Source organism: Apis cerana, unplaced genomic scaffold (genome assembly GCF_029169275.1).
Source record: "Apis cerana isolate GH-2021 unplaced genomic scaffold, AcerK_1.0 Chr0_AcerK, whole genome shotgun sequence".
NCBI classification, from domain to species: Eukaryota; Metazoa; Arthropoda; class Insecta; order Hymenoptera; family Apidae; genus Apis; species Apis cerana.
In genome coordinates this window covers 3,304,849-3,320,873 of record NW_026893558.1, presented here as the reverse complement: position 1 = coordinate 3,320,873, position 16,025 = coordinate 3,304,849, and positions in this window count along the sequence as shown.

Genomic DNA, 16,025 nt, shown 5'->3' with positions numbered 1-16,025 from the left:
ATTCTATTATTATTTAATTATAAAAAAATTAATCAAAAACTCATAAAGTTAATATTATTAAATAGTAAGAAATATTATTGAAACTAAAATTACAAAAAATAAAAATTCATTCAATTCAATTAAAAGTAAGTAAATTAAGTAAATTTATTAATAATATTATAATTAAATTTAAATTATTTTTTTAATAAATAATATAAATAAATATACAAATATTAATAAAATTATAATAATCCTAAGTTAATAAATTAAATCTAATATTCTTAATTTTCGATGACATAATTCATAATTTATTCTTGCTAATAATGATATACCCAAAACTAATTCACAAACAGAAAATATTAAAAAAATTAAAAATAATCATGTATTAATTTCATTATCAATAATATAAAATAAAACTATAATAACCAAAAATTCTGTTAAAATTAAAAATCTTAGAAAATTTAGATTATAGTATAATGTAAATATAAAAATAATAAAATTATTAAAAATATTAATTTAATAAATTTTAATTATTATTTAGTTAAATAATTTAATTTAAAATATTAATTTTATAAATTAAAAATATATAAAATAATATTTTAGCTAAATTTATTTAAAATTTCAAGAAATTTAAATTATTAAAAATCGATAATTACCAAAAATTACCATTTTTAATTAAACTATTTTTGAAGAATATATATTTATTATATATATATGTAATTAAAATTATAATTTATAAAAAAATTATTATAACAACGATTTTAATTTTATCTAAAATTTTATCATCAACTATAATTTTAACAATCTCAATAAATATTTAAATTGTATTTATAATAATCCATCCATTTTATTAATTTATTTAATTGTATATTCAGTTTATATTTCTATTATATTATTTTTAACTTGGCCAATAAGTTCATTATTAATTGTAATAATATTAATTGTTTTTTAAGAGGAATATTAGTAATATTTTCATATTTTATTTCTTTAATAAATGAACTTTTAAAATTTAAAATTAAATTAATTTTAGAAATTTTATTTTTAATAATATTATCGTTTAAATTATATAAAAAAAGTAATAATAAATAATGAAATATATTTTAATCTAATTAAAAATATTGATTTAACTTATTTATATACAGAAATAAACATTACATTATTTATCATTATAATTTTTATTTTAATTTTCGCCTTATTATTAATAACAAAAATTACATATATTGGAAAAAAAGTCTTCGAAAGAAAAAATAATTCAATATTTAAATTAAATCCAAAATAAAAATTTTTTTAAATTTATTTAATTCTAATAAATTTTTAAAAATAATTATATCAACAATCTATTTACCAACACCAATAAATATTAATTATATATGTAATTTTGAATCAATTTTAGAAATTTTTTTAATAATTAAAATTATTTCTAGATTTATATTATCAATATATTATTGTCTTAATACTGATATTGCATTTTGATCAATTACAAATATTATAAAAAATATAAATTCAGATTGATTATTTTGATTATTTCATATAAATAGTTCTTCATTTTATTCTATAGTTATATTTTTATTTTTTTATTTTATAGTTTTATTTTATAGTTATATACATTCATATTAATCGTAATATAATTTATTATTCATATAAATTACCTAAAATATTATTTCATTGATACATTGCAATATTATAATGTAAATGTAGCACACTAGAACGCTTTACTGTCATTTTGTTCTACCTGAAATGGTTATAACTCAGTCATTATGGTAAATATAGTCATTGTGGAACATATAGGAATTTTTCATTATTTTGATATTTGGAATTTATCATCCAAGAATATTTTTACAAACATTGTATATATGTATATGTATATATTTAGATTTTTTCACTTAACTCAGATATTTTACATTATAATAATTATATATTCAAATAAATTATTTTTTCTATTTTGATTTTATTTGGATTGTTTGTTTTATATTTTGATTTCATTTAAATTTTTTTTTTCATTTCTTTAAAATATTGAAGAAAATGCTATAAATAAGAATATATATATATATTTTATATATATATATATATATATATATATATATAAAAGAAATTGGTAAGAATTAATATTTCTGAAAAATTGCATAAAAAATTAAATTAAATTTTTTGATTTTTTACATATTTATATTTAATATTCTATTCTTTAAAAACAAATATAAATTTTTTAAATTTAACCAAAAATGTGTTTAAAAAAGATTTTTTCATAAATAGTGTAAAATGTCTCAAGTTTTCACTTATCAGAAGATCGATAAATTTGTGGAAAGCATGAAAAACAAAATAGTTTATTTTCTAAAAATTTCATAATAAAACATGTTTGTTCGAATGCTTATATTAGCACATTGTATGAGCCATTATTTGAAATATATTTGATATTAAATCCAATGCTCATTTAGTTTCGAATATAAAATTTTAAAGCAAGATTTTTATTTTCTATATTTTCTACTCTCAATACTTATATTATTTTCATTTATATTAACAGAAACATACAATATAACAAATATCATAATTAAGATTTGTTGAAGTTAATAAATATTTCATTAATAATTTTTCTTCTTCAATTTGTAGATGTTATAAAATTTGAATAAAAATCTGTTATTTTCATATTTAATTATATTAGCTGTTTGTTCTTATTAATTTATTTTCATTAATAATTTTCGATATAGCATTTTTAATGTATGATTAAGTGAATTTATTCGACAACTTTTAAATTTCTATTTAAACAACATTTATTAAAATATATAAATTTCTATCATAATTCCTTTATATAAGAATATTTATTATAGATTATGTAAAATTAAATTATTTCAGAAAAGTTTAATATATATATCAAATTTTTCTTGACTGTATGTCTCTTACCTCTCTAAATATAGAACTTTAAAACAATAATTATAACAATATTTAATTTTACTGAAACTAATAAACTGATAAAGTTGGCATATAATATTGTATTTTCATATAAAATTAATAATATTTCATAAAAATCACTATATACGTTACTATTTTATGTAAAAAAAAATGAGAAACGAAAATATCAAGGGACGAGAAACAAAAGAGACTATTTTTCAACATGTCTTTCATTATTGAAAATATATCTTTGTAATTTGCTTTTCACTTTTTTTAACATTTTAAATATTATTTCTTCATATGTATTAATTATTCTTTAATTTTTCTAATCTCATTGTATTTCTAAAGTATTTATATTGAAAGCTATTTATATTGCACGTAATCTTATCTTAAAAAAATTGTATGATCAAAAATCTGGAGAAATCACTGGCCATACTAGATTATTTTCAATTCAACAGAATTTATAACGGTAAAATATAAATATAACATACATATAAATTTTGAAATTTAATAAATCCATAAAAAAAATATGAGTAACATTTTGAACATGTAACATATTTCAATATAATAAATCAATATCAAGATATATAATAAAAAATATAAAATTTCATTTAAAAATTTAAAAATTTAAAAAAAAATGTGAAAAAGAATTTCCGTTTTATAGAATAATTCAAAGTTATTCTATAATTAATACTTAACTTAATACCATTACAATATATTCCTATTAATATCATACAACTTATATCTGAAATTTTTATTATTTCTGATACTTTTTTATAGAAATATAATATATTTTATTATTTTTTATAGAAATATAATATAACGTAAATTAAATATACTTTTCATAAATATTTACATAATTTTTTATAAAGTTTTTTTCATATCTTTCATGCATTATTATCTATAGTGTAATAAATCTATTGTGTAAATAATGTTTTTTGTCAAATATATTAATGGAGAATATAATAATTAGGAATATAATAAGCGTAAATATATATAAATATAGTGCTGATATACAATATAATAACAATAATATAATAATAATATATAATACAATCGTTAAGTAGAAATGCATTTAAATGTTTCTGATGTATTTATGTGTATCTAAATATTTTTCAATTTTACAATTTATTGATTACAAATATTCATTTATTTAAAATATTACGTAATTTAAATCTTCAATTATATTATTAAATAATATTTTCAATTATAAATTTATATTATACTTTTGAATATTTATTTTGAATATTTCGTTTATTATTTGTTTTATCAATACGTTACGAAATAATATAAATCGATAATCTGGATTTATATCTGTTCGTATATCTTTTCACTTGATTTTTAATCCTTAATTCATTTCTGAAAAAACTCGGGATTTTCGTGTTTTGTGTAATTTTGAATTATTTCTTAAATACATGTATTTAATATTTTAATCTTATTCGAATGTTTAAAGATAATACATGATTTTTATTTACTGAAGAATATGTCATATAAAATAATATAAAAATAATATATAAAAAATGTTCATTTGCAATTTGAATTTATCATAAAAATTTGAATTTATCGAAAAAATGTATGAGATAATGTGATTTACGAAGTAAGTTACGATTATATTATAAGAAAAATTTCAGATGTAACAATTTTTATTATAATTTTATTCTTCTTTAGTATATTATTATTAGTTATATAACAGATTATAAATATTAATAAATTAAATGAGTACAACATTCACTAATTTAAAAATTTAATCTTTATTTCATAATACTATATAATCTTTATTTTTTAATATTATAATAATTTATTATTAGACTATATTATTTTTAGACTATATTAAAATTAATTAAATTCAATACTTAAGATAGTTTCGGATCCATACTTTAAACAATTAATATACAATTTATTTAAGAATCATAGGTTTACAATTATTCATATATTTTATAGTGCGTTATTGCATTTTTGATGAGATCTTATAAATAAAAAATTACGTCTAATTCTTTTTTGTCATTAAATTAAATACATATAATATAATCTGGCATTTTCATCATAACATTCATTCAAATTAAATTTTGAATCTTTTTTATCGTTAAGGACAAAAACCAGGATTAATTATGAAGCAGTCAATATAGTTTGAATTTCGTTTTCAATAGCTTCAGTATTTTTAATAGTTTAATAATTTACGAACGAATACAATTCCTTCATATTTTCCAAACTCTTAATAACACTCGAAACTAAGATATAACAATTGCTAGTTCACAAGTCACACTTGCATGCCAAATATTTTGCAATAAAAGCAGTCGCAAGAATTCTGATACTTATGCGTTATAATGAAACCTCGCAAGTGTCCATTTTTGGAAACCGATACTGTCATTAGTTTTAATTTGCATTTTTGCCGAAGATATCTATTGGAGGAAGAATCAAAACTTCCGACAGTTTTCCAAAATCGTAATCTTAAAATAAATTTCAGATCAGATTGTTAGGTAGAAATAAAACTCAGATTGAAATTAAAATTGAGATAGAGTTTAGATCAGATCGCAGTTAAATGTTACAAAAATCGCATTTAATCATTAATCATTATTAGAATGTGAGAAATCATAGAATTTATTCAGTTACTAACCGCAAAATAGAATAAATTTTAAGATCATATATAAATATATAATCTTATATAAATTTTATATAAGATTTAAATAAATTTTATAACAATAAATGATTAAAAAATATTCCCAATATTATAAAAATTTAAAATATCATCGATCTTCTTGATACGTAAATTCGTTAAGACCGCTCTATCGCATCGCATCGCATGTATAGAAGACCGCTGCCACTATTACGAAGTTCGGCGAAAATTGTATGTTTTCTATCGGTTGCATCAAATCTGATTTTTCGAGTAAAATATCGACGAATAATCCAGCTATTTTTTAACTTTTATTATTAATTATATAAATTATTGATCAATATTAAATTCATAATAATTTATTACGATAGAAAATTGACATATTTTTATTATTTTTATTGTTTTATTATATCTTTAACAATTTCTTAAGATAGTAAACGTAATAATCGATATATTTTTATAAAATAAAACTAAATTTACTAATTAATTTCTATGATATTAGTTTTCGATTTATTCAACTATAATTGTATTAAGATATTTTAAATATCATTTTACGTGGAAAACAATTATAGATTATTCATATGCAATAGATTGTTTTATAACTGTTATATAAATTAAAATTATATTAAAATAATAAATATTATATTAAAATAAATTAATATTATATTAAATAAATTATATTAAAATAAAAAATAAAAATAAAAAATTGATTGAAATCTTAACTGTAGAACTAATATGTGCAATACGAATAATACCAATAACCTCAAACGATAAAACTATCGATCGAAGGAAAAACATAAAAAATCAAAATATTAATTAATTTTGTTGTCACAATATTTAATAGGTTCTACTAATAAATTCCACGATAATGTAAGAATAAATGGAATGAAGTATTTACCACGTAATTGAGATATCATTTGCACCGGTAATATATCTTGTCACGATGATTTTCTACAAAAAAGAATCACATTATACGCTATATAGGTTTCATTACTTAGGACTTTCTGATTGGCTGAAACGATGCAAATTTAATTTTCTTAACTGCGCGAAACTTGAAACATTAAATAAGTTAATATTAATTTTAGTTTTCTGTACATTGAGATCTTATGAATGTCCGTTAATGAAAAAATATAATAAGAAATAAAAATAAAAATTAATTACCAATAAAAATTAATCAAATTAGACAGAATTAAAAACGCAATGAAATAATAATATTTAAGAAACTAAATAAATATGTAAAAAGTATAATATAAAAAGAAAAGAAATACAAAAGCTCATTAAATTAGGAAAACTAGAACTAGAACTTAGAAAAATTAAAGCATAGTAGCTTAGCTTCATTCATAGTTCTTATCTTTTCCAAGGAACAAAAAATTAATGAATGAATGAAATGAAAATTATTGAATCTCTTTTTAATAAAATATTTTTCACATATTCTTTTTAAGAGAATTCTGAAAAGAAAAATTTTGGAAAATGATGCCAATTATCAGATCTCATCACGAGAAGGTGACTACGCGCTACTATCGAGACTCATCTATAGCTAAAAAATTAAGAAAATAAATTAACAAACTAAGAACATATAAATGAAGTACGAAACATTAAAATTAACGCTTAATATAGATGAATTAGAAAAATATGAAATATAAATAATTGATTATTGAGATAAATTATAATTAATGTTAAATAAATTATGAAAAACAAAAAAGAAATAGAAATTAAATAAATAAAATGAAATAATTATTTAAATTAGTGTATAATTGTTTTTACAATGATCTTTTACAATAATTAATCGTTCGCAATTAATCCCATGTTATCCAAATCCAACAATGAAACTTAAGTCTAGTTTAATTCATATTTTAATATTATTTAATACATATCTTGATATATAGTTGATATATATACTTGATATACACTTATAGTAAACTTTAAATCTATAACGCATAACAAAAATATTTTCGTTTAATTTAAAGTGAGAAAATAATAATAATAATTAATTTATAAGAAGAATTGCAGTGTTTAGTAAAAAAGAGCTCAACACATGATCAATAAAAATGAAGAAGAAATTTAAAATCCAACTTTCTATGAATCATTGCCATTCTCATATCACGAATTATATCGTTGGACTTATAAGAATTAGTAGACAAATAATTATTACCAGTCGTGATTAATCGAGAGTTACGTCAACAGCTTAATAGAAGAACTATTTATTCCAACGACACAGGAAAAAGTACAGAGTTGTAGATTCTAGTCCACTAGAGCCGGATTATAAAGATAAGTTCGACCTTAAGCAAGACCTTTGATTGAGTATTCGAAAATACTAATCACGGACCTAAACACGGACTCTTGACTGACCACCAGAAATAGAGCATCCATCCAACGATTCTTGTCATCGTTGCGTGACAGTGAATGATTGACAGTGAATTAAGAAAAGCTAGAAAAACTTAGTAATCATTATAAGAATAATTATAGAAATAAATACAAGAAAAAATAAGAAATAAACGTTTCGAATAACTACAGAAATGGAAATTAGAGATGAAAGTGGAAAACGAAAACTATAATAAAACTCTAGATACTGAGATCTATTTTAAAGTAAAAAAAATGAGATTTTTATTTTACGTTAAGTAATAAAGTTAAATAAGTTAAATGATATATTTTTGTTCGCATTAATCTATATATTTATCTTATAGTTTAATTTATTTTTTATTTGAATTATTATAACATGAAATGATTATTTATATTAAAAGTAACACAATTGTTTTTATAATAGTTATTATTATTTTTTTTATAATGTAACAATTATTATTATAATGATCCTTACAAAAATCTTTTATATTTATCGTGTGAAATTTAAATGTAGTTTAATCCAGATCACAAAATTTTACGAATCTTAAATCTACGATTCAAGTATTCGCGTTAAAATTCGCATTACACTAACATTTTATTTCGCACGAAAAAAGTTAAATAAAGTTAAAATTATACTTAAATATTAAGGAATAATATGAGGAGAGAAAGAAAAAAAAAATTCGAATAATCTTCATCACTATTACATCGACTTATTTAACTCATGAAACAGATGATATTCTCATTGACAAGCAAAGGATTACGATATGGTCTTATGCACGAATACACGATGTCGACAATTATAGGAAGGAGTTAGAAATTGTTCCAGGGCCATCGAAGCCAGATTATTAAGATCTCATCCTAACGACACGCAGAAAGGAACTGGAAATCATCTTAGAACTACCGAGATCGATTTACAAAAGACCGCATTCGATGTAAAAGTTCATAATAATTTTATTAAACTATAATATTAAATTTATATAATTATTTTTATAAAATTGTAATTTATATAATATAATTATATAATTTTATAAAAATCTGTGGCAATTCATATTTATGATAGATTTGTTTATCAGAATTTTAATATGCACTTCTAGAAATAATTGATGCATTTAAAACAAAAATCTTAGGATGGACCAGAAACTTAATATGCTTCACTAATACGTATTATTATTATTAATGAAATATTTGGTTTACGTGTATTTGAATCTAAAAGACAATTACGATATGACTGATGTATAATATACTCTAGCATATGTATCATTTTATATGCTACATATATGAATGAAATAATAAACATAAGTTATAAAAATTGGTTTAAATCAAGAGATTAGTTATAAACTGACAATTAATATTAATATTAATATTATAGGCAATAAAAACTCATAATTTTTATAATTCTTGAATGCTGAATATAGAAATAAGTATTTCTAAAATAACAATAATATATAACAATATATATAAATAATTAAATAAACTAAACTAAAAAGCTTGTTTAATTGGTATATATAGTAACGTTCGTTTTAACATTCCGTTTTTTATCAATTTTAATGTTCATTGTTATTTCCGTTAATTCTAGAAATAAAATTTCAGGGAAATGCATATACTTATTTCCAAGTAAGTATATCGAAAGTATTGAACTAAATTTGATTCTTTAATTGATTCTTTATTTCATTCGTATACATTTCCTCTTTTTCGATTATATGTTAAAATTGTATTTGTCAGATATTCGATTTGAACTTCAAATGTTAAAGTTAATACTATTTTAATTAATCGTATATAAAACATATTAATACAATATGGATTAATTTTATTGATATAATACATAATATTATGAACAAGAAATTTTTAAAATATATTATATTTGATAATTAGTATTTACCATTATTAAAATATAATATTATCGAATATGCTATACTTCATAAAAAATAAATAAATAAAATTATAAATAACGTGCCGTCTTTTGTTAATATAAAATACTTTTGTTATATTACTATTTTTTTATACTGAAATTAAAAGAATACTTATAAATATTATAAATTTTTATCAAAAGCTATGATATTTAAATTATTATAATTTAAAAAAAAATTGTATTACAATTTTTTATCTGAGTTCATTTTAAATATTTTTATTTTCTCATTATTAGATTTAATCCAATGATTTATTTTAAATCATTAAAAAGATCTTTTTTTTTCCTTTGAAAAATTTACAAAATTTTTTCCGGCATTTTATTATTAAAGAAAATCTGTTTTTATAACTGTAAAAAATTAATATACTATTTTCTGATAAAATCTTTATTTTATCTAACTTAAAAAAAGTTTTCTTATCGATTTTGTTGATTTTTGGATATTTCGAAATCATTTAAAAATCAACATTTTAAATAACTTTTTTTTTCTCTGTCATTCAGTCTTATTTTTCGAAATATTTCCAAAACAAAAATTATTATTATTATGCATAAAATTTTTTTATATATTATTTTTTATACATTAATATTCACGTTACTTGTACAGTATGCGGCCCATATTTATCTTCTTGTTAATATGAATATATACAGCAGCAATATGGATTAACAGGATATAATAATGATTAAAAATTTACTTTCTGATTTATAATAGGCTTTAAATATCTTAAATCCAAAAATTATAAAATATAAAACAATCCTTCGATGTTCGAAATTACAATGATCAAATTACAATAATATCTTAATTTTCAAAAGCAAAAGATCACTAAAAAATATTAAAAATCAATTTTTAGAAGAAAAAATTCTAAATTACATAAATTATGTTCATGATAAACATTCAAATTCATGAATTTTATAACTGTTTATCATAATATTATTATATACAATATAAAAAAATATCACTTTATTGTATTATTATTTGATAATAGTAATCAAAATTAGTTAAAAAATTATTATGAATGATAGGAAAAAATTTTTTCGCAACTAATAAATAGTCATAAAATTTATTATTTGTCTTATAATTTATGATATGATTCAAGGAAAGTTTCTTTGCATGAAAAATCTTCCTTTATTGTCATGGAATATAAGCAACTGTATTAACTAGACTATATTAAGTATATCTTCTATAGGTATAAGATGTAGTAGGTTACAATATTTTTAAAATTTTAATATTATATATTTCAATATTTTCTACGAGTATATCAATATTTTATAATTTGATAGAAATTGAGAAAATTTTATATAACCATATTTCCAAATAAAATAATGTAAATATTGTAAATAATGTACATATTTACTTTCATATAAAAATATATTAAATTATATTAAATATATTGGATATACATAGAACGATGTTGATATTATTATATTCTGGTAAAATGTTATTAATTAGAATTATCTAGAAAACAGGTTTCCTCACTTTTACGATATGTTATAAAAATCAATATTGCAATCAATAAAGCAATTCTTTTCTATGCATATAACTGCTGCTTAGTCATAATTTTTTAATCTTCTTTTCATATTACCTCTAAAACAAATAAAATAATTGATACATACACGAAAATATTAGAAATTTTTTTTTTAAATTTTGACAATTTAAATTAGTAATAAATAAAGCAAGTGAAATAAAACCAATTTGTCTCTGCCATAATGCAGCTTACTCCGTTTTATTTCATTTAATGTAACTAAATTGCTTAAACTAAAATTGTACATGACTTATTAAAGAATAAGATTCAATCAATTTTTCAATATCAATTTCCGTGTTTGTTTTGATTTTCCAGAATCGAAAAGTGACATACAAATACATTAACATCTAATATTATATATTTTTTGATTTTCTAAACTTTTCTTAAATTTTTATATTTCTTCGTCCTTTTCTCTTTTTTTCATTGTAGCGTTCAAGGAAAATTACTACAAAATGTGAACAAATAGACAATACTTTAGAATCATTCATAATTGAAAATTACAAAAATTTCTTCCAAATAATACAAATATTAATTATATCTAACACAATAATGATAAATATGATTTTACTAAATTTGTTTTACTATTTCCAAAGAAGAAAGAGAAAATTCGATTTAAGTATTCTCATATATATATATATATATATATATATATATATATATATATATATATATATATATATAAAATAAAAGCAACTATGTATTTTTACTTTCATAATATTTATAAGGTAAATTATATATAAGAGAAAAGTACTAATAAAAATAATTGAATAAAAAAATATATATTTCTGAATTTAAGATTATGTTTTTTTTTCAAATGTATGTAACGATATGTTTTAAATTTCTCATAACTTATGGTAATGTAATTATTAATTGTCATATTATATAACTGATAAATTTAAGAAATATTTATTTTTCATGAACAACTTCACTATTAGTATTTTATATTAATACAAGTTTATTTGTATTTTTTCCCCAAAAAATTGTATATTCTTATATACAGAATATATAAAAAGTATGTGTAATGAACGTGATGATTATAATCTGACTTTTTATATCTTTGGATCAATAAGAATTTGATAGATAAAAATGCGTGCGAAAATAATTTTGATAGTCATTTTCACGTACTGTTTATAGATCTTTACGAAAGATATAAAATAATGCTATAATGTATTTTATATTTATTATTTACATATTCCATAATGTACTATAAGTAATTATGAAATTATTTATATTATTACAATTTTTATAAAAATGAAAGAAAACTTATTTATATGTTTCTGTATTTCGATACAAAAAAAATGGGGAAAAGAAATATGGAAAAAAAATTTTTTTTTTTTAAATGAAAAAGAAATATTTTTTGTTGTATTTTAGATTGTGATAAAATCAATATGTAATATGTATTTTATATATGTAATTTTAATCTTTACATTTAATATTCATTAAATTTTTTATTTTATTTTTCATAATTTATGATCAAATAATCACAAATATTAATAATTAAATTATTTAAATTTTTCTATCATCTCCATTCAATATCATATATAAATACATATATAACATAAAATTTTAATACGAATATTTTTATGATGAATATTTTTATTATTGAATAAAATATTCTTCGAATTAATGAAAATAACACTGGTTTTGTATAATTTATAGACTATATTATACAATAGCAATAATTATATAAAAAATACAAATATAAAAAAATTTTTGCATGATAAAAGAGATAAAAAAATCTACCAAGATCGTAACTATAGTAAAATTTTACTGTATTATCTTTTATCATGTTGCTAATGTAAAAAATCGTAAAAAAAAAAAAAGTAATCTAACCAAAAATGGATCAATATATATCAATAATTGAATTCAAATTATTTAATTATAGATATTTCTATTCTTCAATATAAATTCAATATATAAAAATAAAATTATATTTAATAATAAATATTAAATATAAAAATACTAAACCTAAAAATATTAAAATTATATTTTTAAGTTATATTTTCATATACACTAAAATATAATTAAAAAAATTTTGTTTTTAAATTTACATGAAAAAAAATTTGTTCCTCCGTTTTATTTCCTAATTTTCTTTTGTATCATATTCTAGAAATAAATAAGAATTTTTGTTTCATTCTTGAAAATTATAAAAATATGAATTAATTTAAATTAGTTATATTTTTTTATAATACTAATCATTTTTAAGATTATGATTCAATTATTATTATTTTCAAAATTATATTATTTGAATTTTTTTTAAGTATTTTACAGGACAAATTGTATAAGATGAACAAGGTTATAAAAGAAATATATGAGCTATGAAATACGACAAATATTGATATAAGATATGAGATACAATTACATATTGCACAATTACATTGCATAAATTTATATAATTATTATTACAATATTTCGTTCAACATTTCCTTCAAGTTACAAAATGAGATCACAACAATGTATGGAATTTTATAATATTATTGAATTAAGAAACTTCAGAGTGGATCTAGATATTTTTAATTTCTTCAAAATAATTGTAACATGCATATCAAACTAATCAAACTAATTTATTTTCTTATTGAAATTGATATTACCGATATCAATTTTTATCAATGTTTATTAAATATATTTATCATATATATTATTGATTTTATATTTATTATATATTTTAATGATTTTAATTCATATATTCATATATTTTATAATTTTTTAATATAAAGCTAATATTCTTTCATATTATACAAATTAATAGCAAAGATATTGGGTGAGATTTAATTAATCAGAATTTTTAAGAATCTATATCATGTTATAAGACAAAATCAAATATTTTCAAAGATTTATTAAATTTATTAGACTTGAAATAGCACAAAATGAATTTGTTTTTTAAATCGTAATATATTAAACGATATCATAGTTCTTTTCATAAATTTTTTTCTTTTCATGTGATAATTCAAGATCAAAATTTATTGATTAGTTTTCTATAAATTCTCTTCTGAACAGTTTTCTACAATAATTCCATAGAATTTCTATTTAAACATCCAATAGCGTCAACGAGCAATATAACATGCGATATAAAAATATCGAAATAATTAAAATATTGTTTTTACCTATTTTTTTTAAAAAATAAAATTTTGTATTTTATTTACAAAAAAATGAAATTTTAATCTTTTTCAGTTAAGGATGAACTTATTATAAAAGAAATTGCCATTTTATGTAAAAAGTGTCATGATAAAATAAAAATTTAAACTAAAAATTTTTTTAGTATGAGATACAATGCCTTTTTTTGTGAAGAAATGTTATAAAAAATATTATAAAATAAATAAAAAGATTAGACGTATGAATGATAAGCAAATATCATATTTATGTATTATATATTATGTATCATATTTATATTATTATCGTGATGATTTGATGTATGTAGGAATACATAAAAGATAATTGAAAATTATATCTAGAATTGTCTAACAAGTATAATTTTTTTTTCTTCTTTTTTTTTTTTTTGCGTATTTTAAGTATCTGATTATTTCCCTTTCTCTTATTGATGACGATTATATTAATAAATATGATAATATAACGAAAATAAAATAATATTAATATTATTTTATATTTATATTAATATTAATATTATATTATTTTCTATTAACTTATTTTTTTATCTATTAAAGATATGTTTATTTTGAGATTTTAAAACTTTCGCTTGAACTTAATCAAGCATATACTTATCAAATTCTATTTGAGTTAATAATAAAATTTTCATTATTATTGTAATAAATTTTATAATAAATATATATTCTCAGAAGGGTTATCAGATAAATAAAATATAAAATTTTTAATATGGATTTACTTATATTCTACAAAAGTTATTTATATAAATAATCAATGTATTAAATTCTATCGCGAGGTAAGATTATATTTTTGTACATTATAATGAAGAATTATATAATAGAATTAATATATATATAATATGTAAGAATTAATATTCAGATGCTAAAATTTTATAGATAGATGTAACAGCATATTTGTTTCAAAAACTAGGTATTTACTACTTAGATAACTTTATTAGAGAGAAAGTAAGATCCACATTAATATAATATAATAAATTGAATTAAAATTTACCTTGATTTATTTTTGCCAAAGATTATATCTATATATGTAGTCTCTTTTTGATTTTCATGATTTTAAAACATATTTAAAAAATCATCATTTTAAATATTTTTTTCATATGTAGTCAGTTTTAATCCATAATAATAAATTTATAATAATAAAATTTTGAATTATTTTGATAAAAATATTATATATTGTGTTATTGAATTATACTTATACAGGATATGAAAAATTATTTGTCATTAACTTTGATTATAAATATTGATTTTGAAAGAAGATTTGAAGATATTTACCTTTGAATCGGTAAAAATCTGTTTAAAAAGTGATTGTAAAATCGATTTTACAATTGTGTCGTAAAATTCATCATGAAAAATAACAGTCTCAAAGAAATCATGAGTTTCAAATGTATTGTTCTTTTATAAAAAAATATTTATTTAAATTTATTTTATTTACAGAATATACATTTTTTATAAAATAACTTTTTTTACGAAATGAAATTGTAAAGATTATAGAATTTAATATAGATTATGAATATATGTAATAAAATATTTCTGTCACTATTTCAATTGTTTATATAAACGCAAATGTATAAATAAATGTATCATTATTCTTAGTATTTGTTCATAGAGATTTTATTTCGTGAATTCTTCGGATGCAAAAATAAATAAAAACAATTTTTTAAAAATTG